Here is a 22,918-nt window from a genome sequence, read left to right as displayed (position 1 = left end):
GAAATGAATGCATGCTATGGTGTCATTGATACAGGTCCCATATGATGTGATGACTTACACATATACATTGTTGCCCACATGCAGGTAATGCAGGCTATCCCTTGAAGAGGTGGCTCCTTACCCCAGTCCAGAACCCACAGAACAGGCACGAGGAGGACTACAATCGTGCGCATACACGTACCCGTGTGGTGATTGAGCAGACAATTGGCCTCTTGAAGGCACTGTTTCACTGCCTCAGCAGGTCTGGTGGGGCACTCCTGTACGGCCATGAGAAGGTGGGCAAGATCGTCATGGCATGTGTCATGCTATACAATATGTGCATCAGACGGAATGTGCCACTGCCCCCTGAAGCTGAACTGCAACCACCTGAGGATGAGGGTGGAGATGGAGCTACACTCCAGGGAGGCAGTGATGCACAGGAGGGACGTGCCATGCGTCAGACTCTGATCAACCAATGTTTCTAGCACACATGGATGGGGAGTGTGACATGGAGGTGGCACTCAGGGCACTGGGTGTGTCAGGAACATGGACACTGTAGACTGTTCACCAATAAAGCACACATACACAATAAGCAATGTTCGCACATGTGAATTATGATTTCCCAAAAGCTGTATTAAAGAAATATAGCAAAGTGCACAAGCCTTCCACCCCACACACCTTCTACCCCCTCCCCCCTCAACTCCCCCACACAACCTCTCGCCCTCCCCCTCACCCCTTGACTTCCCCACACATGGTGTGCAGTAGCGTGCAACATTAGTCCACATGGCACCAGTATGCCTGGCTGTACCTACAACCCTCCCCCTCTTCCAGCACCAGGTGCACCCCTGTCCGATCTGTGCAGGTTCCGGCTAGACCTACGCACGGGGCTGGTGCTGGTTGAGCTTGCATTGGAAGATGTCCCAGGTTGTTCTGGCAACTGTGGTGGACGCATGGCCTGCATTGCTGCCACCATTTCGGAGAGGACCTGCCGCACTGCAGCCAATTCGCCGCAAATTTCCTTCGAGGTGGTCTCGATTGCTGTTTTTAGGGATGCAGCACATTCCCTAATGTCATCCCTTGCCCGGGCACATTCCGTAATATGCTGTGTCAACAGCCCTGTCAGCTCCTCCTGGCGCTTCTGAATAGCCCTGATCCCCTCTTGGCTGCTTGGAACTGTGGTGGATGTGTGAGGGGTTTCCAACATGCTTTGTTCCTCATGCACAGTTGGCGTGGGGCTGGAACTTACGGGCCATGAATCACCAGGAGACAGCCCGTGCATGCTCTTGTTGTGCAAGCTGCATGAGGAGAGTTGTGGTGAATGCAGGGGGCCTGTGTCGGTAGTTGCGCCATGCAGCTGAACATCTGCCTAATCATCCTGCTGGCAGCCGATGCAGTGCCTTCTGCCACTGGCTCCTGGTTGCTGGTGGCTGGTGTGGGTGCTGTTGTGGGGGCCGTAGTGCACTTCGGTGCTGTGGCCTCTGGGGTTTTCTTGTGCAGTGGTGCAGGTTGGCCTCTACCCCTTGAAGTCGAGGGGCGGTGTTCTTCCTCCTCGCCCCTGGCCTTCTTTTGTGGTGTGGCATCATCCTCCCTAGTGTCCTCATCACCGCTGTCTGAATGCGTGCCTGTGGGGGACCAATAGAGGGAGAGGGTTAGTGATGGGTCTACAGGCATCAGGCATGCATTGGGGTGGCTGCATTCATATGGAATGGCAGTTGATTAACATTGTGGGAGTGACATACAGGTTGCTTGGCTTTTGGGTAGGTGATGCATGGAAGCATCTGGGTTGAAACACATATGGGGTGCATTATGCATGTGGACAAGATGATGCTGTGCACTGCCTGTAGGCAGTCCTGTACATATGTGTCTGGTGGACCCTGCTCTACATCATTGCACTGTCAGTTCAGGTGGACATCATCGTGTTGGTATTAGCATTGTTTAATTCGGAACACCTACCTGCATCGGCCGATGACGGGGCTCCTCGCTCCATGTCCCCCACTCCCTCAATTGCCACCGTCCCTATGGTGCTGGCGCAGATCTCCTCCCATGGCTGCAACTTGATGGGGGAGTCTGCACCTCCGCCTGTCGCCATCCCCAGGTTGCGGTTGGCAGAGAGGATGCTCCGCATGCGTAAACGCAAATCGTCCCAGCGCTTACGGAGATCTTTGGGAGTGCGGGGTGTGGTGCCAACGGCACTGACTTTCTGGGCAACCACCCAGCCCATATCTGTTTCTTGCGCTGCACTGCAGGGCGGGACATGTCGGAGGAGAAGACAACATCTGCATGTTCCTGCAGCGTCTCTGCCAGCATGGTCAACTCCTCTCAGGAGAAGCGCTCCTTACGCAGGCGATCAGTGCTTTTTTTAACAGCTTTCGGCATGGTGAGATGCAGCAGGTAGTGGTGGAGGTGTGTTAGAGTTCTGGGGGTCAGATGGATCCTGGTTGTGGTGGATGGCAATGGATTGTGTTTTTAAAGATGGCCGCTGTGCTGTTTCCCGTTCCTGTGCGATGACGCTACTTCCGGTTCCGCTTATTAGCGGTGACTGCTAAAAGAGGTTACCGCTAATGCCGATGGCTTGGATGCCGGTGGAGCTATTTGCACTTCGTTCAATGCCGGAAAGAGAGATTTTTCGCCCTTTTACGGCATGGCGGTGGGGTCATTACCGGCATGGCGCAAAGCTTGTGCCCGTGTACTCGTAATAGGCCGCTTTTAGTGGTCTATTTCCAGCACGGACACAGTAGTTGCTCCATGCCGGTAATGACTGGTACTTAGCGCCCGGGTCGTAATGAGGCCCATTGTATCCTCTCGAATAGATAACCAGTTTCTTGGCTGCATCAACCCTTGACACTGGGCCAGACAAGCCTTCTCAATTCTTTCTCCATCATCAGCCGTCTTTCTTTGCTGCACCACACTTTCAGCCCTTTCTGTTCATGGGGGTCTTAGTTTGCTAAAATATGACGTGGGACATCAGATTCTATACACATATATATATATCGGTGGCACCGCCTGCAGTCTATTCACTATGTATAGCCAGCCTTCATGGTTACTTAGTCTACTTGCGTTACAGCATCTGTACAGTTATAAAGCGATTTCGCATTTCCTTCAGTGTTCTTCGCACTTGCAATCTTCATTCTGTACATGAAATATTACTTGACTCTTTACTTTGTCATCAGATTCTACAAGGTCCACACACTCTCCTCCTTGGCATCTCTTCTTGCTGCGTCATCTCTGCTTCATGTGACATCACCAGTCTATTGCCTTCACTTCACACTTCTTCAGGAACCTCCTTTAAAAGACTGTCAGTCTCCTGCCTGTGGAAGATTTATACATTTAGTGAGAGTGTGAATGAATGATGGAATGAATGGTGGTGTATAGATGTGGATGTTGGTAGTAAACAAATATTTGAAAGCTATACATAAATAAATATATTTTTTTACAAAGGTGTTGTCAATACTAAGAAATGTTCTGATCTCATTTGCCAAGGTCCATTCTTTGTTATTTCTCCACGGGTACATCATATAGGGCTTTCTCAATGGATACCTGGTTTCGAGGATTCTTTGTGGGATAAGTACCAATATTGGCATTGTGCATGTCCTTCCAGCTTCCAACATATAGGAAGAATGGGGCGGGACTTCCGGTAGATGCATTTGGCTCCTCCTCTACACTCCCCCCTCTGGTTGATTCATTTACCACTCTCCCATCCGTCTTCACATCTAGACATCCTCGTCTGAAAAAGTGCTTCTTTGGAGTACATATCTTCATTACTCCTTTCAGAGATCCTGCTGATTTTACATGTTCATTAACACTCCAGGTCATGCGACTACATTGTCCATTGAGACTGCAGTAGGTCCATCTTGCTACATACTTTTGTGTTTTCTTGGAAACTGGAACTTTGTTTCTGCAGGTGCTAAAATGCTCGCTTATATATATTTTCTGATTTTTTCATCGGTCAGCTCTTAGGGTCTAAACCCAGACTCGACACCAATAAAGACCTTCATTCCTACTGCTTTCTTTGCTGTCTTCTTGCACTGTGTGGTTATTATTCTGATCACACAGAATCCAAACATTATCATCAACAATAGTGCTCCAAGGAACGTGAAGATATTAGTCATCTGCAACATCTTCTATCTCATCTTCCATTTTGATGTGCCAGTTCATCAGCATCGTTATGGCCTCTGTCAACGTCCCATTTTCGTTGTCATGAGAAGGTGTGAATGTGCAACATGATTCTCCGAATTTTGCACAAACACCTCCATCCATAGCTGTAATCATGTCCAGGAAATATCTTTTCTGCAGGGTCGTCAGTCTTATAGCTCTCAACTCTTCCTTGATAGCGTTGAAACCCTTTATGATAGTATTAATCGTCTGCAGGAGTTCCCATCTGGTAATCTGCAACCATTTGACATTAGCCATCGTCTGGATCCATGGCATGAAGATAATCATGAATACTGCAGCAGTTTGACTGAACAACCTGTGTTCATACGGAATTGAATCAAAGGCTTCTATGGAATTTACTGAAAAGCAGTTCTCCCTCTTTGTTCGATTGAGAAATCCAACTGATCGCCTGTTCCTCAGGTGAGCATCAGCTTTTGGAAACCCTACAATGTTCAGGTCACTCTTTGGAATCACCAATGCCGGAACGTGAATGAGAACTATGGAGCACAGCCCTCCCCAGTCTCTGGGTAACTTCATATATGCTCTGGATCCGCAGGCCCAGTAGTGGTCCATTATCACTACTGTTCCATCCTTCATTCCTGGTACATCGAAAATGCGGCCGAACTGCAGATTCATTCCAACCATCCTGATGCCATTGTTTTTGAAACACAAGGATGCATTTGCCAGAGATACTATTTGCAACGGTTCTCCTTTATCATCGACCCATGTCAGCAACTTTGCAATGTTCGGCCAATGACGCTTGTATTCATTTTCTGCATGCCACACAATTGCTTCAGGTAATCCGGTTAGTGCTGGCACTGTACACACAATCAGGCCTTCCGCCCATCCATTTGGAGTAAGTACTGTTCCCTTGATTTGTAACTGACCTCTCTCCTTGCATCTTAGTATTTCTTCACGGTCCTTTCTTTGACAATTGAGCTTTTTGTTTACTTCCCAACTGATTCCTGCTCCATTCATTCCAGGCTGCTCATATCTTATCAGGTGATCTCTGGTATGGGCTCTCTCTCTCTTGTGTCTAAATCTTGAACATAATAATCTACTTCTAGAGCTGTCTTCTCAGTCACCCATTCCAAGAATGCTGTTCGACCCTGGAACTGACCTCTCATATGGCAGAGTACAAGGTGTGTCCGGCAGTGAGCTTTATGGACTGCTACTTCTATAGCTATTAATATCTTGCAATTCCCCATAGCATAAGGTATGAGAGCACAAACATAGCTACTCTCCTTGGACGTTCTCTCTCCCAATTCTTTCATGTGCTGATACCACAAGTGTGCTGTGCTGTCTAGATAAATATTTAATTAATAATCATCTTCCCTTGTGCTTCTCCTGTGTCTCCCTCTCATAAGGATTGTGTGTGCATAATGCTCATTAAGTATATCAATAAGGGTCCTTCCTATAGGGGGAATCATAGGAACACTTGTCATAGAAATGGGTGGCCACACCCCGCCACTGGTGTAGGGATAATCACAAATGGTCTTGGTCTTTCAGTGACAGACAACACTGTGAGAATCACAGAAGTGGGCACACTCAAAGGGACTTCTACCTTGCTTGGACCAATGAAATAAACAGTATGGATCAACAAAATCAGGAAAACAATGACAAATGCTGAGCACACATATATTATGCATCAATACATCAATCCCCACCATTTATGACTCTCCACACGTCGCTGAGTTTGCTCATTTTCCAAAACTGTACCATTCCCAACTTTCACCATTGTGCCTGTATTACTGCTTTAAGGAAGGAAAAAACCTTTTAAATCAGGCAACTTTGTTAAATGATCAGCAACATGCCCGCGCCTAGGAAAAACGTGAATGCTAGTGTGTGCCACACCTGGAGTTGTGAATGTTAGCAGACCCACACCTGGACGGATCTCTAAACTCTAGCCTGCGCCGCATCTAGATAAAAGTGTGAATGTTGGCATGCCCACACCTGGATGGAGTCCTAAACATTGGCCCGCACCGTGTCTAGATGGGAATGTAAGGGCCAACAAGTGCCACACTCAACAAGTGCCACACTCAGACAGAACTGTGAATGTTAGCATAGTAAAGGTCAGGTAACCCACTAACCAATATAAGCTCAAACTCTGCATACTTATCTCACTCAAAAAACTCACACAACCATCTCTCGCACAACAAGCCTCACGCACTTCACAACACTGCACCAACACATAATTATTTTATTATTATTATTATTATTATTATTATTATTATTATTATTATTATTATTATAATAAGCCAGAACAACAGCACATGCGGACTAACTCCGATCCGATACCCGCACCAAAGCTCAGCACCCGGTGTATACTGAGCTGAAGCTAGCTGCCAACAGAACACCACTCCTCTCACTAGCCTACTCCCTCCTTCACCTTACTAACCCATCCCACCTTTATCATTTACAGATCCGCGTGAGTGCCTGGGGACCAATTCCGTTGGTGACGGTGCGCGGTACAAATACCTTTAACATTTAACATTTAACATCAGATAACTGTGGGATCTGTTCAACTATCACCATTAGCAGCCTCCTAATTGCAGGGCCATATTTAGGATCTTGCAGAAAAACATGTACATTAGTACTACACCCAACAAGAGCATTATAAGCTCGAAGTATGTAAACAAAAACAGTGAGAAGTAGCCTATGGGCATCCGCATCCGTTAAGACCATTGTATTAACCAAAAAGAAACTCAGTGAGGAACGAATCTGGAAACTGCTCACATTTCCAGTCATCAAATTCAAACTCCAGGTTTGGCATATTTAGTACGTCAACACTTTCTAAAGTCCAATTCAAAGATTACTGTGACTCAAGAACTTGGTTTGCACTCTTGCTAAAATATCTGTAAAGAGTGTTCGGGGGGGTGAGCCACAGTCCAAATAGACACTTGCATTTATTTAATCAGCAATCTTAGTATTCTTCTTCCTTGTCATCGATCGGGTCTGCACATGCTGAACTTCTTCTTGCCTTGCTGCCGAATCGATTGTTGGGGTGCGTTGGTCTCACCAGCATGTGTCTTTACGTCACTTACATGGATCCAATTACATCTTTCTTGCACTTTACAGCAGAGGGAGAAATATTCTCTCCTATGTAAGGACCACTCAATCGTGGCTCGTGCCACCTCCGGGTGAAGTTACGCACTGGAACTGAATCTCCAATAAAAAGTCGAGGTACAGGAAGTACTTCTTGAATTCTGGTTGCTACATGGTCTTCATCTGTGTCCTGAGACTGACCCACCTTATGCTTGAGTTGATATGGGATGACAGAGATACTAGCAGTTGTATATGTCAAATAAGCACGTAACTCATTTCCTAACATTTCTCCAGTCTTCTGGGCATCACTTCTGCTCCTCGATGGAGGAGACAAAGGTGTTCTCATTTGCTTCCATGTCACTAGCTCCTGGAGTGTGCGGTTCGGGTCCAACCCAGGCTGATTCCTTAATGCATATAATGCAAGGGGTATACAGTACAGCCATCCCTTCTTCAGTGTCAATTTTAATTTTGTTTTTCTCTCTTTAAGGATACCGTTGAGTCTCTCACATATTCCGTTCGCTTCCAGGTGATACGCAGAAGAAAACGTATGTTTTATACTAAGCAGTGGACTAATCTGTTCAAATACCTCATTAACAAAATGGGGCCCATTGTCGGATCTCAGCACAAGGACCTGCTTTGATCCACCTGGAAATGGGACACACCACCACTATCATATGCCTCTATCCACTACATACTTGCAGCATATCAACATAATCGATATGTAAATGCTGAAAAGGACCATTTGGTTGAGAAGTTACTACTCTGATCGTTCGCAGTTTATGCCCAGCAGTTAACTTTTGACATGCGATTCAATTTACTACATAAAATGCAACATGTTCTACCAGGTTCGGTATGAACCAGTCCTCCGCAATAGCTGCTGCGAGGCTTTCACTAGTTACATGCGCGGAGTATTGCAGCTGTTCAAGTGCTACCTTTTACAATGCTACTGTCATCAGCAGCTTTCCAGTGCTGTCCTGTTGCCATAATGCTTAAGAGGGGGACAAAGAACAACCCCTTTGTTTCCACAATTCGTGCACTTCCTGTGGCACACTGCCTTGAACTTCCATCAACTGTGTTCATGACAAATGATTAAACCCTTCATTTACTGTCATAATCGTAACTATTTTATCCTTTACATCTGGAGAATCAAAACTTGAAATATCTGGCAAATATGCAACCCTCTTGGCCTCTTCGTCTGCGGCTTCATTCCCGCGAGAGATAAAATCAGTTTGCTTAGTATGTGCTGCACATTTAACTATTGCAATGGCAACTGGGAGTTGTAGTACCTTAATAAGACTGTCCAATAATGCTTCGCGGTACACTGGAGTGCCACCCACTCAGAGTTAGCCCCTCCTTTTCCAACATGCTAGCTTTGCATGCACGGTTGATGTCACATAGGCAGACTCACTGTACACCGTTACTTCCTGTCCTGCGTGTTTCTCGAGTGCGACAACAACCGCCACCAATTCTGCTGCTTGTGCTGAAAAGTGAGACGGTATTCTTGCAATTGCTACCACTTCAAATTCACCATTGGCTCTCTGTCTTACCACAGCTGAACCTGAATTTCTTTCCCCACTAATTTGATCGATTTTTGAACAACCATCAATAAAGAGAATCCCCCCGCCCCCGCAAGCGCATTTCCCTTTATGCAGGGGATGTCATCATAAAATTGCTCGTAGTTAGCACAATCATGCACATCCTCAATCTCTTCCAGAGGCTCAGCTACAAACGTAGCAGGGCTCACTATTTTACACCTATTTTGATTGCTGGATTCGATATAACTACCTTATATGCAGAAGCTCTCTTAGATGTCAATGTACACTTAGGTTTTTCCAAAATCACAACAAAGCATGCTAAAAAAATATGTCATCGATCACAATACTAGTAGATTTCTCTATTGCGAATGTGGCTGTAATTCTCTGTGTAAGTACTGCTGTCATGACTTTCCCATTCGTGTGCGAAAATAAAATGAATTCCTTGATATAGTTGGGAATTCCAAAAACTGGAGCTGTACAAATTGCTTTCTTTAGTTCTTCAAACCCTTCCTCCATTTCCGCAGTCCATTCTATGTTTTCCTTATTCACCTGTGCTTTCTTCAGAGTTTGCAAAAAGGGTCTTGTAAATGAACTATAATCAAGCACCCATACTCTAACATAGTTGCATAATCCCAAAAACTGTTGCACGTGTTTTACCATGTGCGGTTTTGCTGTTTCCATATTCGCCTCAGCTCTTTCAGGTGTGACCCTTTTTCTCTCATGTGAGATCAACTGGTCTATATACAACGCTTATTCTTGACAATATTTCAACTTCTCTTTGTCTACCTTATATCCCTTGTCTGCCAAGATAGTCATTAACTGAATCGAGTCTTGTCTACACTCATCTTCTGATGTTCTACAAACCAAAATATGATCTATGTACTGTATCACAACACTTTTCAAATCAATATTGCTTAGGTCCATCTGAAGGACCCTATTAAAAATCGATGGCGACTCACAATACCCTTAGGGCAAACAAGTGCTTTTCAGTTTAGTTTGGTGAAACGTAAAAGACGTAGGATCTTGGGAGTCCTTATGCAACGGGATTGAGAAAAACACATTTTTCAAGTCAATCACCGTAAAATATTGTGCTTCTGCTGCGATACTACACAATATCGTCGCTGGATTCGGAACTAAAGGAAACTCTGCTTCTACAATCTGGCTAATCTGTCTCATGTCTTGTATAAATCTCCAAGACCCTGCCTTCGATTTCTTGATAGGATACACTGTGGTGTTACACAGTGACTCTGACATCACTAAAATACCTTGTTCCATCATGACTGATATAGTCTTAAAAATACCCTCATCTGCCTCTCGAGACATTGGGTACTGTCTTGCTCAAGGTAAAATTGCTCCTAGATTCAGCTTAATCTTAACCTCCCGCTATCCCTGTCACTAGGCCTACGGCATAGGGGCCTCTAGTCCATAGGGTTTGGCACTTGTTCCAAATCTTCATAAAAAAATGCTGGGCGCTGTCATACTATCACCATTCACTGTGGGATCTCTCTTTCCTCTATTCTGATCCAATACATAATACTCATCTCGAATATTACTTCATCATCTGATGGATCCTCTTTAAACATATCCTCTTCTGTGACGTCAGTCAATCTATCATGTTCCCCAATGGCAATCACTGTTCTCCATGTCCTGACCTCATCATCGGTTCCTTCGAGCATGGCATTTCCCCTCACACTATGGCTGCATTTAATTTTAGGGGAATAATATGTCCCCCCTCTTCAAACATAGGTATCTGGCCTGAACAAAAACTCATCAGGTATTCTCAAAATCTTTCCCACTAAGCCGGGTAACCATGTCAACAAAATTCTTACTCCATAAAAGAAATCCTCTGGCTCTAATGGCATTCCTCACAGAGCCATTTGCACTGTAAATGCCAGGATACATTTGCCCTTATTCATATAATGTATTCCTGGAGTAGAACACACTATGCCTTCATCACTAAAAGAAATCATCATATTAAGTTTCGTCATTAAGTCTCATCCTCAAATGTCAACCAGTGTCTGTCTTGAATACAATAATGGTACAGACATGTCACACTCTCCTATGGAGACTGGTAATTCATCAGTAAAAGGAACTCAACTCTTAGCTCCAGAGAATCCTTGCGCATTCATGGCATTTCCTGACATTGGCTATTTTACCTCTTGTATACATGAAGGAGTAGCCCCAGTGTCTACTAAAAAAGAAAAAGATTTGCCTCCTATCGTCACATCAACACTTTGTTCCTCTTGCGGGTCTGGTGTCACTGATAGTACTGAAAACATCAAGTTGCCCTGTGAGCAGTCCTATTGTGGATACATACTTATCCCTGTACCTGTGAAATTACTTCCACCTACCACAGTGACACCTCCTACTCTAGGTGTCAGTAGCTGTCCCCTGTTTGCATTCTGCTGTATCTGCATGGGTGCGTGCTGTGACTGCCCCTGTGGGAGAGTCAATGGTGCTTGCTGTGGCTGCAATGCCTGTTGCATTTGTGGCGCTTGTGCCAAATATACTGTCTGATCTTGGGCAAACCCATCCCTAGCTTGTGAGCTATATTCTGGAGGATAAGCTGTCCCCCCTCTTGAGAATTTCCCATTCTGTACATAGGCTTGGCTTCCACATATGCGTACAATGTGCCAGTCATCCCACATGTCCAACATACAGGAGGAATCCTTCTGATTTGCACCCCTTGGTTAAATTCTCCTTGCCTATTCTGATTGTCATTCTGCATATTCTGAAAACCGCCTTGGATAGTCTGAAAGCCACACCTTCCTCTGTAGCCCATTCCACTCCCTCATGGCATAAACCCATTCCCTCCTTGATCCATATGTTGTTGATTATTCGTCTGTGATACTCCCACTGTTTGTTGCATTCCCAATCCTTCTCCGCTTGTCAACACCGCCCGTTCTATGGTGTACTTTGACAATTTCTTCTGGACTAACTTGGCTTCCTCAAGTTTTCTAGCATCTTCCTTCTTCCTATTTTTCTCTTGCAACAGTCGACAGTGATGCACTATGGTCAACTGTATCTCTGCCCATGGCTTCGTTTCCATTCCCACTAATTTCTTGAGTTGCCTCTTTACCGACTCTGGGAATCCCTGACACAAAATGTGGTAAAATACTGCCACTGATTTCCCCCACAGCTCCTGCGCTTCAAGAGTCCACCGCTCCTGAATACTTTGAATGTAAGCAAGCGGATCTTCATCATCTTTCATTTCACGTACCATAATTGCACCCATATCTGATGTATCAGGATACTGTAGCCTGAGCGCCCTCTTCAGACATCGGCTCTACAATTGTTAAATGGCGCTCCATTGTGTGCTGTGTTCTTTGCTGTGACACTTGAGTATCCTGCTCTCGTCCAAATGTCATCAGCCCTTTCGCTAAGAATGGCTGCTAGAAGACCCGTAATGTCGCCTATTGCTAATGTATTTCCCCCTATAATTTTTTCAAACTCATAGATCCATTTTCCTGCACTAACCGTTAAACTGGGAAGTGTACACCTTAAATATCCTTATCCATTTGCTGCCAAGTTATATACTGTGGTCTGGCCCCTCCTTTCTCCAATAAAGGGAACTGCGTGAATCCCAACCCGCAATCGGCTCCCATTGTCTGCCGATCCATAGTGGGGACAATGGTTCCTGATTGCCTTCTACCTGGCAATGACCTCAACCTGCTCACATATGGTGGTGACTCTCCCTTCTCGTTATGCGATCGTCCTTTAGGTCGCTCTGGATACGCTATATGATCTGGTGTCCTATCCTTAGGCTGCTCTAGATCAGACCATCTCACTTTCTTGTCTGTCTGCAGACACCCCTCAGGACCGCATGCACCTCCTCCTTCTTCCCCATGGAAGGTTTCTCTTTCTTCATCTGACATATCTAGTCCCCAACTAGTTAGGATCTCTTCTCTTTCACCCTTATCTAAACTTAGCCTGTGTAAGGACAAGGCTCGATGCTCGAGACTGAACAGGTCTCTTTCTCTGCTTCGTGATTGGAAGATGAGGGACTATTCTCCCTTCCCTCTGCTTTCCGATGTGCTTCCTTCTCTCAAGTCTTGATAGGCTTTATTGATCCTATTTCTGATGCTTCCTGTGCCAAAATTCTCCTCTAGGGCTACCCTAGGCGCCCCTGACGTTGCTCCCTGTGATGGGAGGAACTCTTCTATATTGCCCCATGATATTATTGGACTCAGTTCCATCAATTCTTTCTGAATGAGATCAATATTGCGTTCCCTTTGATTCCTTTTTCACTGCATTTCTTCATCTAACTCTCTTCACTTTCTCGCTTCCCATCTAACTCTTTCCACTTCTTGTCTTTTCGCTTCCCTTCTTTTGTTGGCTCTACACTCTTCTTCTTCCCTTCATCTTTGTATTCTTTAATCCCTTAATATCTGCGCTTCCTCCTCCCTTTCTTGCCTATCTCGTTCTTCGATTGCTCTGTGTCTGTTGTCATATTTGCTTTGCTCCACCGCCCTTCCTTCCTTCTTTTGCTGCTCTTTCTCATATATCCAATCCACTAACGATTTCACCCCTCTGCACACACCTCTCAAACTCTAACCAAACACAACCACAAACCTATAACACAACAATCCACACAAACTTCACTACACTGCAACAACAAAACAAACCACACATAGACTCGCACAACAGCACACAATGACTACCGACCAGAAAACACTCCAAGCCCAGCCAAAGGAATTCCGGGTTGAGGCCGCCAACAGCACATCACTGCACTTTTCCCTTACTCCCACTAACTCACCCCACTCCCTTTTTCAGAGCCGCCAGAGTGCCAGGGGACCACTCCGGTGGTGATAGTGCACAGTACAAATATCCTTTAATATTAACATTAACATAACATCTATTATCATCTCTGCTTACTCTTCCTCTGATGTTCATCCTCTTTCAATCGCTTTTCTCATTCCCAGTCTTTTCTGTGCTGCTCATTCTGATCTTCCCTTTGCCTAACTTCCTCGATACTTTTCCCCTCAAGCTTGAGCAATATTTGCCACCCCCTCCATTCGTTCTGTACGAAAGTTACTTTGTCAGCTTTATCCTTTTCTCCTTTCCATCTCTTAATCTCTCATTCTATGTCTGTGGTTACATAATATCGTTTGCTTTTCTCCTCCTTGTTCTGTAAGATGTTAAAGATCATCTCCTTTCTTCTAGTCTCTTCTGGACTATCTTTACTGCTATGCGCAGGCGGTTCATGTATCGGGTTGCTATACCCTGTTGCTGCTTTCAGTTCCTATAACGGATACAATCATGTGCTTTAAATATCAAGCTTTTTACTTCAAGCGAGGCAAGGGGAGCAGAAGGCTCAACACCTTGCTCCTTAGACTGATTAAGCATCGAATCCTCAGGTGGCAGATCCTCTCTCTCTTCCTGATACATCTTCCAGAGCTCTAAAATAGCTATCCTCTTTTCAAATTTCTTCCCTGTGTACGCAGCGTGCATGTATGTGGCCATATGTTGCAATATCGCTTTCGACAACGATCCCCCTTGTGGCCATGGCATGAACATTTTATCTGGAGTGCCTTTTACCCATTCTGCACTATACTATTTGAGTTTAGGTGCGTGGTTTGATAGCGTTTTACACAGGTGCATCAGTAGAGTAATATCTCCCATTGTGACGAGTCTCAATTGACTGTCAATATTTACCGTTGTTTACACAGATATGTTTCAGAAAAACAACAAATATGAGCACGCTCCAAACTTCACAGCTCAAAGCCTCTATTTCTCAATTACCACAGAATACTTTTCCATCAGCGCCCACAATGACTTAAAAAAAAGGGAATTACTTTTTATCTCTATTTCAACTTTACACAGTTTACTCTTGTCGCTGTTCGACACCTTTTTTCAGTTACAAAATACATAATGATTATGATTATGATTCTTGATTATTTATAACGCAAACAAACAGACAGACTAGTCGACCTTTCACATATATAACATGGTACTTCTTTTCTCCTAGCCCCTAAAATACTCTGATTGGAGTTTGAGTCATTCCCTATCATAAACCTGTTTATGTGCTGCCTATTTATACCCCGATTGGGGTTTAAAATGACTCCTTCTAGATCTGCCTTGAGGTAGGAATCGGGCTCTCATAAATGCTCCTCGTTTTCTATAAACAACCCCCCTTTACTTTTCTACATTACCACAATCCCATTCACTTATTTTGCCTGTCCCCTCAATCTACTCACCATACGCTCTTCATGTCAAGGCCTTCGTATCATCTCGCCTCCTCCAATCGACCACCATCGCCTTCCGTCCGCTGAGTGCCTGTGGAAACCAGGAGGGATTTTGTCAAAGAGGGACCCATTGCACCTATACCGATCTTCTTGCAAGTTTTCTTTATCGACTACTCTTGACAGGAAACTTCGCATTTTCCGGGTAGATGGCAGAGGGTGTCCGATTGTCCGATACACTGGAAACCTACTGGTTGATGGGTACTCTAACCATCCTCTCTCTCTCTCTGCTACCACGTCAATCCGTAGGCCCTTTAAGCGAGGTAATGATTTATTGGATGGATGGGGATGCAGAATTTACTCTTACACCAAAAAGAAGACAGACTCAGGAAATTAGCAAACCTTAGCTGTTTTATTCGCAATCGTCTAAAACAGGGAGTACAACGGACATCAACAGACGTTCGCTCAAGTCTCTCAACGTTTCACTTCAAAAAATAAACATTTATAGCAAACACTTGTCATCACTGACGTCATACTATGTGGCAAAATAAGAAAACCTACTTGGGGTTGTGGTTGGCTTAAGGGGAACATCTAGGTATACTTTCTATAAGAAATAGGATCATGATTGGATCTCTAGAGTCAGGTGGACAAATATGCCCACCTCTAGTGCAAGTCATCTTCGCTGTCATCAAATACACAACTTTTCATTGGCTCTCAAACTATAAGGCTCTTTACCACATGGCCCTCTATGATTGGTTGGCACGCTTGTACCCTTCTGGACTATTCCACTCGCTAGCAGCACGTAAGCTTGTAGCCCAGGTGCTTGTGGGTGGACTTGACCATTCCTTCACATCCAATTAGCCCATCATCCATCATCACTCCTGCTGCCTGCCATTCAAATTGTCTTTGAACTCGGCCTTACAAAGTATCACTGCACCTGAGAATAAAGGGGAGTGTGAGCACAATCTTATCTTCAGTCTCGAGGTGGCTTGCCCAAAGTCTATTTCCATCTGCACCATGTGACAGGAGACTGTGTTTTAGCTCCTTCCTCGCATTTAATACTATTAAATGAATAAGACTTTTTGGCAGTCATAATGTTTTTCTATTGCACCTCAACAGGAGCTTGCCACGCTTCTCATATTCATTGTATCTTCTGGAATAGATCATCAGTTTCTTGGCTGCCTCAACCCTAGACACTGGGCCAGACAAGCCTTCTCGATTCTTTCCCCATCATCAGCCGTCTTTATTTGCTGCGCCAAATTTTCAGCCATTTCTGCTCATGGGGTCTTAATTTGCTAAAATACGATGTGGAACTTCCAGATTCTATACACATTTATATATTGGTGGCACCGCCTGCAGTCTATTCAATATGTATAGCCAGCCTTCATGATTACTTACAGCATCTGTACAGTTATAAAGCAATTTTGCATTTTATTCAGTGCTCTTCGCACGTGCAATCTTCATTCTGCACATGAAATGTTACTCGACTCTTTACTTTGTCATCAGATTCTACAAGGTCCACACACTCTCCTCCCTGGTATCTCTTCTTGGTGCGTCATCTCTGCTTCATGTCTCCAGTCTCTTGGCTTCACTTCACACTTCTTCAGGAACCTCATTTAAAAGACTGTCATTTCTCTGCGCTTACATCATGTAGTGCTTTCTCAATGGATGCCTGGTTTCGAGTATTCTTCGGATAGGTACCATTATTGGCGTTGTGCATGTCGCAACTTCCGGCTTCCAACATATAGGAAGAATGGGGGCGGAACTTCTGGTAGAGGTATTTGGTTCCTCCTCTACACTACACCCTCTGGTTGATTCATTAACCACTCTTGCATCAGTCTTCACATTTATACATCCTCGTCTGAAAAAGTGCTTCTTTGTAGTCCATATCTTCATTACTCCTTTCAGAGATCCTGCTGATTTGGTTCCTCCTCTACAGGACCTTCACTGTCCGGCCTTCCATTAGCATCTCGAAGAACAACAGGGCCCGGAGAATGGCACACAACTCCCTACAATCGGACGAGTGAGGAACCTCCTCCGCAGCCCACAACCCCTGGGCCGAAAGGATGCCCAACATGCCACCCCAACCCCTCACGCTGGCATCTGTAGCAAGAGTGGTCAAAGGGGGTTAGATCAGGGACACCCCACCCAGAGATTTGGAACCTGCAACCACCACAGTAAATTGGGCCTCAGAGCATGCAACACTGGGATCAGGCTCTCGTATGCCTGAGAACCCGGGAGTCAGTGGGTGAGCCGATAAGAGACCAGAGGACACAAATGCAGATGAGCCCAAGGGACCAGAAAGACACAAGAGGCCATGTGCCCCCAAAACATGAGCAATAGGTGAGCTGTGACACTTTGCTGCCTGAGAACCCTGCCAAAGACAGACAGCAGGTGCTGGACCCTCTCCTGGGACACAAAACCCCTTCCCATCTTGGTGCAAATCTGAGCCCCGATGAATACCAGATCCTGAGAGGGCTCCAGTTGAGACGTCTGCTAGTTTACCAGAAACCCCCAGTCCGCAATGCCTGGCAAACCAGCTGGAGATGTGCCAGGACCGTCTGCCAGAGGGCCGCCTTGACCAACCAGTCATCCAGGTAGGGAAAATATCAATGCCCCTCAGGTGGAGATGTGCCACCAGGGGAGCCACCAGTTTGGTGAACAACCTGGGGACTGACCGCAACCCAAATTGGAGCACTCAGGACTGAAAATGCTGAGACCCCACAGCAAACTGGAAGAACTTCATCTGGCAGGGGTGGAGGTACACATGGTAATATTCATCTTGGAGATCAAGGGACACCTGCCAGTCCCCCCTGCGCAACATCGGGAGAATGTTCTGCAAAGTCTCCATATTGAACTGTTCTTTCTCCATGAAGCAGTTCATGTCCAAAATGAGGTGACATTTTCCCCAAAGTTTGGGGACCAGAACCACCCTTGAGTAAAATCCCAGAACCAACTGTGGAACAGGAACCGGCATGATAGCCACCTTGAGCAACAATTCAGACAGAGCCGTTGACATAGCCAATGTCTTGGGCAGAGAGCGAGTAACAGCAGTCCAAAGAATGCAACCTTGGACAGGGTAGACATGAAATTCACACAATATCCCTCTGGACAGTGTCCAGAGCCCAAGAAGCTGAGCACCACTGGTCCCATATTGGAAAAAACTGCCGGAGACGTCCACCCACTGGTCCACCCAAACCGTCAGGACTTCTGAGCCGGTCTCGGACGAGAATAGCGCAGAGGGCCACGGCCCACTCTGTGTCTCTAAAAGGAGCAGGAGCCAGCAAAAGACTGTCCGGCCCTTGCACCGCACCAGAAGAGGCCTTCCTGAATGCTGAGGAAGACTTCTGTCGTAATTTATCAGCTTGTTTGTCAGCACGAAACACTTTATGTACTTTATCTTCAAGCAAATCACCAAACAGTTTGGAACCGTCAAAAGGAAGCATAAGGGCAGACAACTTATGTGAACCCTCTGTTTTCCAATCTCGCAGATGAACATGCCTCTGGGCCGAAACACCAGCACCCATAGCCATGGCCAAGCTAAGCACTCCATCAAACGCCAGATCAAACAAGAGTCCAACCTGCCGCTGCATGTCTGCCAGCAGCAGGGCACAGTCAGAGCCCCCTTCCACGGCTGTCCTCAACTTCCTGAAACCACCCATCACCGTCTCAGCAGTGTACCAATCGTAGACATTCGCCCTGAGGGCCAGATGCGCACCAGCATGTACCTTCTTCAGGCCAGAATTCACCCTACAGTCCACCGGGTCTCGGACAGGCTCCTCTTCAGCTGACATAGAGAAGTGACCCACCAGACTAGCGAGGATATCATCAACTTCAACATTGTTCAAGAGCAACTTCTCACTCCCCTTCAATGGGTAGAGTTTGGCCATAAAGTGGGGCATGGCAATCTTCTCTGGATCACGCCACTCACTGTGGATTTTGGCATGGATGTCAGAGACCAACGGCAACCCCATCCTCAGGGTATGTGTATACTGTCTAATTGTGGGTCAGTCCCATCCTCCAGCACCAAGGGCTCTGAAAACCCCATACAGTGCCAAACTTGTGTAAGTACTTCCTCCACCTCTTCCCTATCCAGATATTTCCCTTCCACATCAGCCGATGGGGAACGCGAAGTGGCTGAGGAGGCCTCCGCCCCAGAAGAGGAGGAGGATGATGATGACAAACACTGGCGCTTGTGCCCATGCGAGGGTCCATCATTTGGAAGGAGCAACATTTTAATGTCTTTCCTGGTCAAGGAAAACGCCTCGACTTCTTCCCCTTTCTTTTTCGATGCCCAAAGAAAGAAGAAGACAAGGAAGAGGAAAGTGCAAGGTGCCTGAGCTTCTCAGTGCGTTTAGCATTGGTGCAGCCAGAAGTACAACTGCAACAAACTGGAACTCCAGAAACACCCCCGAGCTGTGCACTCTTTATACCAGGCCCTGGAGAAAACCTCCAATAGGGGTAAAATACCAGTTATTTCCCATGGCAAAGGGCTGCCTCTGTAGCACCCATCCAAATCACTCATAAAAAACCCCCAGAGGTGATGCCAACCCACCTCCAGAAGCCATTACAATCCACCACAACAGACCGCTACAGGCGTATGACCACGAGGCAGGAAACCTCCTCTAGGTCAGCGCTGAATCTGGGGGAAGTACTGGGCCTCGTACCACACACATTACAATAGTACAGCCCCTTACCTTAGCTCAGGCCCAAACGACCCAGGTGGTAACACCTCACACGCTGGCCATGATGCCCTGCACAAGACCGGTAGAGGCTCCACGCTCAACTGGAGCCCAAGCCCTGCAGGGGAGCCGGGAGCATGCTGCACCTTCATGAAAACCAAGGCCCTGCCACTCAACCCCTCCAGGGGGCCAGCAAACGGAGTTCCCCTTTGCCCCGCACCTGGAACAGAAAACCTGCCGGAGGCAGGAAAAATTCAACGGAGAGTTGAGGGTTAAGGGGAGGTGTTATATAAAAGAAAAGAAATAGAAAAAGGTCCTGTGTCAGAGGCAGGGGCCTCATGAAGTAAGTACTGGGACGAGGAAGAGCTGACATGGAGGTAATGTTCAATTCTAATTTCCTCTCTGCAGGACATCATATTCTTTCATTTGTAAATCTCGCTGTCACACAGTTTATGGGGCTGCGCGCAACCACGTTTTCAGGCACGCACACTTGCGCTTTGTAGAAATGCTATTATTTCTCAGTTAGCAGTGAGACTTCCACCTGACCCTATTTTAGGGGTCACTAGATCTTAATAAAGTGCTACGAGAGCATGTAAACCCAACAGAATTGTATTTCAAAACAGGAGGCTTCATATTATGCATTATCATCTTTACTACTAACACCATAGCAGCAAAGAAAACAAACTTTAAAAGTAAAAAATAAGTTAGTTTTTAACAGACAAATTTCATGTACATACATAAGTCCATAGGGAAATCCCCAAACAAAGATGGTGGACAGGTCATGCCCCAACAGTAACCAATAGGCAGGCGGCTCCCACCATATAAGCCCCTTCCTCAACGACGACGTCCTCTTCTTTGCTGCTGACGCCACAAGTTAAGTTACCTCCTTTTCAGTTCAGAGTGCAAATCTGTTTAAGTACCTATTGAGTTTTTTTTTCTTTAGTCTGTATTAGTACATTTACTTTGTGACCCCTTACACTGTGTATCTTGGGTTTTGTTTAAAGCTCGTGTTAGTTTCAAATTAACCGCTCCGGCAGCAGCGAGCATTGTGTGTGTCATACTCCGGGTCCCTATGTGGCGGCGGCAGCGTCTGGACATACCTCATGTCATTTGGAGGTTGCCCTGGCGCCTCTGTCAGCGTAACACAATCCGCGGTCCTAATCGGACTACATTTCCCAGCACGCCTAGCCAGAAGCATGCCTTGTCCACAGCAGTCATGTGAGGCGCGCGCGCAATGTGTTTTTCGTGTTCTTATGCGGATTAACTATTTATAGTAATCCGAATCACGGCTCGGGTGCTCCTTAACTGTGTTATGTGCCAGTTTTTGAGTGCGCTTTATCCTGTTTTTTCTGCAGCATGACTCCGGCTCTCTGACCCTGCTTGCTCCCATGGATTACTGCATCTTGGATTACCCTTTGATCTCCGACGCTTGGCTCCCTATGATTGATTCCCTTGGTTACCGGACGCTGGCTCTCGCATTTATGGACTGTCTTGTTCTGCTCTGCCCCGTAGTAACGTTATTTGGATTCCAGTTTCTATTCCATGTGTCAGCCCTTACCTTTTAAGCGGTTAACACACCTCTGGCAACTACGTCCTGTGCACTTTTTCCTTTATTTTTTTTTAAAAACTTTTTCCTGTTTTCTTCCTACAAACATTTTTCACCACATCCCAACTTCCTAAAAACCCATTTCCTGCCACTCCTCATGAGGGATTCTTGTGTTGTTGTTTTCCATTGCTGATTGCACCCTGGATGTTCTGCTGACTTTTAAGGACCCCTACCTTGGAAAGCAGGTGACCTTTTGGACGCTCCCCTGACTTCAACACTGGTCACCTATTGTTTGGTTGTTTGTGGACGGTCTGCTGATTTCCAGAGGATTTCTTTTGGGACTTTGCTTTAGCTTGCGCCCTCATGCCGTCCGGGTTAGGTGGTTCAACATGAACTCTCTGGGATTGTGGACTGTCAAATACGAACTCTCTGGGATTGTGGACTATCAAACACCTTACTGACTTCTTTGGCACTAAGTAGGTTTCTGGTCTTCTCCTTTACTCAGCAGGTAAGAGGGGAAGGTGAGGGTAGTTGTTATCAAGGTTGGTATATTCGGCTGCTGTTCTGAACTATTGTTATTGTTCTTTTCCCTAGCTCTGTTGTTGCTGCTCCTGCCTTTTCACTCAAGCCCCTGGCCTGTCAGGTGAATTATTATCCTGCAGGCCATGCTCCTGTGGGGAAAGTCTATTATATGCCAGTTTCCAGACTTTTGAGTGAAGTGTCGCTTTGAGAAGTGTGTTATACTATTAACCACCCAGGATTGTGACAGTGTGTGCGAGGGCTTTGTTTCTCACTTTTCCAAACCGGCAGGAAGCAACCCGTTCGCGCATCATAGTGACACGTTTAGTTTACTTTGTGGCCTCCCAACCCCATAGTGGGCCTCTTGCAGCCATCCTCATCTCCCCTCTTACCTTTTCGGAAAGCTGCTCTCGATTTTGGTGGTTCACACCCAACCGAACACCTGCTCGGCTGTGCATGAGGCCTCACCAGTAAGCAGGGTGACAGGCACAGGGTCGGCGTACCCCACCTCCAGTGCCTCAGCTCCACAATCGTCACGCTGTGTGAGAGCGAGGGCATTCGTTCCACAAAAACGCATGTTGGTTGTAATAATTTAACATCATTTTTTTCAATATTTCTACTTTTATTTTTTGCATAACATTAAGTTGGCTTAACATTGTTCCCATGGGCATCCTGGTGCTTTAGTAATAATGGCACCCGCTAAAGTGGGGTAGGGCCCTCCTTCAGCTGATGCAAGCACCCAAGTTAGGCCTTCCAAGAAAAGTGAAAAGGTCAGGAGGGTTGGTCACAGATAACATCCCTATAAGGGGCTGGGGGAGGGGATGCTTTCAGCCCCTACTTCAGTTACCAGAGTAATTCGGGATACAATGGACTCCTCTCTAAATGAGCTTAGTTCTACGCTAGCGTCTGCCTTTGATAGGCTTACTATTAAAATAGTGGCTTTTTACCCCCATTCAAACCCAGAGTCCTTGCTTCCCTCTCAGTTCTAGTGGAGGGCACGGCTAAGTCCAAACATTTATAGGCACAGGATGTTCAGAGCCCTAATTCTCCTGTACAAGAGATTTCTTCTAGGAGAGCATTTAAGTGCAAATTAGTAGACAAGGGTCTTTCCCACAGTTTTCCATCTTCGGCAGGCCAATCGGGGGGAGGGGAGTGTCAGGCCCCTGGGGACCCGTGCATATCTTCTTCCACTCATGATACCTCTGAGGACTCAGGTTCCCCACCCAAGCAGCGTAAGAAGAAAGGGGTTTCCTTAGATCCATCCCAGGGTACAGATGT

This window comes from Ambystoma mexicanum, chromosome 3q, assembly GCF_040938575.1.
Source record: "Ambystoma mexicanum isolate Mex_15411 chromosome 3q, UKY_AmexF1_1, whole genome shotgun sequence".
Lineage (NCBI taxonomy): Eukaryota > Metazoa > Chordata > Amphibia > Caudata > Ambystomatidae > Ambystoma > Ambystoma mexicanum.
This window is presented reverse-complemented; position numbering follows the sequence as displayed.